This window comes from Echinops telfairi, unplaced genomic scaffold (genome assembly GCF_000313985.2).
Source record: "Echinops telfairi isolate 266 unplaced genomic scaffold, ASM31398v2 ScPeMD7_7467;HRSCAF=8505_0, whole genome shotgun sequence".
Classification (NCBI taxonomy): Eukaryota; Metazoa; Chordata; class Mammalia; order Afrosoricida; family Tenrecidae; genus Echinops; species Echinops telfairi.
Window position 1 is genome coordinate 8,480,304 of NW_022111367.1, and position 2,093 is coordinate 8,482,396.

At 42.3% G+C, this 2,093-nt stretch overlaps 1 pseudogene; it reads right to left on the reverse strand.

The window, feature by feature from the left end:
- Positions 1 to 453: 453 nt before the first annotated feature.
- On the reverse strand, positions 454 to 572 carry LOC115873201 (annotated as a pseudogene).
- Positions 573 to 2,093: the final 1,521 nt, after the last annotated feature.

The window sequence follows — 2,093 nt, forward strand, 5'->3', positions numbered from 1 at the left end:
GACACGTTTGAACTAGCCTCCAGTGACCCAGACCATGCACCATGAACTACAGTGACCTTAGATTCTGACCTTTTGCAGAACACGGCATCCCTCATAGGCCACAGCAGAAGGACTTGATGTGGAAACTCCACTGAAGGAACCGGGATTTACCTCAAACTTACCTGAATCCTGGACTTATGACCCAAACTTCCTGACTCAAGAAGAAATGGATGTCTGCCTCCCCAAGGCTGGAAGGCGTGGTGATTGGACCTTAGTTAGGATATCTTACTTAGTGGGATGGCCCCGAACCATCGTATACTTAGTAGTTTAGTGCCCGCCTTGCTTTACTGTAACAATCCTGGTGGTGTAGTGGTTGCATGTTGGGCTAAGATCTGAATGGTTGATAGTTCGAAACCACCAGCCGCTCTGCAGGAGAAAGACAGGACTATCTGTTCTCTCTCTCTCTCTTTTTAAAGCCTACAGGACCTGGTATTCCCAGTCTGTCTCTCATCCAAGTACTAACCAGGCTTGACCCTGCTTAGCTTCCAAGATCAGACAAGATCGGGCACGTTCAGGGTGGTATGGCTGTAGACTATCTACTCTCATAAACAATTACAGTTTTGGAAATTCAGCGGGGCCAGTTCTATACTGTCCTATAAGGTTGCTATGAGTTGGCATCAACTCGATGGGAGCAAGTTTCTCTTTTTGGTTTCGCTTTACTATAATGTAATTTGATAGACAAGGCTCTGCTTTTGTGAATAAATGTTACTGGAAAATTTCCCCTATCACCAACCCCCATGGTCAATATAAACAGTGCTCGATCATTTAAGAGTTTAATCTGGACATATCAATAACTCAAGGATTGCAGTTCAGAGCGAGTCTATCTTTCTTTGCATAATTTCCTTTTCTCAATAGTATGTTAAATTCTATGCCACTGGATAATGACATTAGAATTACCTTATACCCCAGGAGGATGGTTGATAATGTTCTTTGTCATAAAATGATAATAAGGCCTCTAAAATAAACCAGAGACATCCATAATCCATACACAAGTGAATGACTTTGGGGCTCGCTTAGTAATTCTAGGACCCATTCCAAGAACAATTAGGTCCTATGACATGGCCCTGCTTGATGATCACTTTTGTGAAGAGATCACTGAAGATATGGGTGCTACAGCAAAGTGTGGTGAATAAACCAGGTGGTGTCTGGCTATCAAGAATAATAGTGTCTAGGGTTTAAAAGTTTTGCATTCAAACAAGCAGCCATCTAAATGAGGTGTCAACTAAGTCCACATGGAAGAAGCAAGCAGACCAGCCGGTGTGATCAAAGGATGATAAATTATAGAATCCAAATCTGAAGGAGGGCAAGGTCTCAGAGCTTACATTGTGAACACCGAGGTGTAGAAGGCTATGGATGACAATGGGGGTCCCAAATCCATTTGCAGGTCCTTGCATAGATTAAGCCTCGTGTGGTTCCCTTCTAATCACAATCGAGGGTATGGATAACCTTGCAATCAGACAGAGCATTGTGACTGAATTATGGCACATGCAATTAAATTCAAATGTGGCATCTGGTCATTTTATCATCTTCTTGATCTATTTTGGATTTGTTCTAGTTTTCCGTATTTTCTGCTTTTTTTCTCAATAGAGATTCCCCCACCCCCCACCTCTGGTTTAATGTAATATTGTTGTTGGTCTTTCCTTCCTTTCTTTTATTTAAAATATATTTGATGCTTCCATTTTATTGTAGTTTGTTTGTTTGTTATTTTGAGTTTTCCAGTACGTGATGCACCGGATGGGCAGATGCATAGACACAATAACTGGTGTAATGGCTTATTTGGGATGTGGGTGGGGGGTTATTTAAAGGGGATGGTGAGCAAATAATGAATACAGGAGGAGGGAAATGTTCTGGAACTTGTGGTGATGTACTAGGGAGTATCCTCTCCCAAATGGAAAAAAGCTCTGCTAGGTGGAGCTTTCTCCAGTATGCATTTCCCCCGCTAGTTGAGCATCAAGCAACTCATTCAGAGTTAGTTCACCCAGTGGCCTCACCTGGGAAGGTTCTCACTGGTCACAGTGAATTTTTTCCATAAAAGCAGTTTCACTTGAACCTTG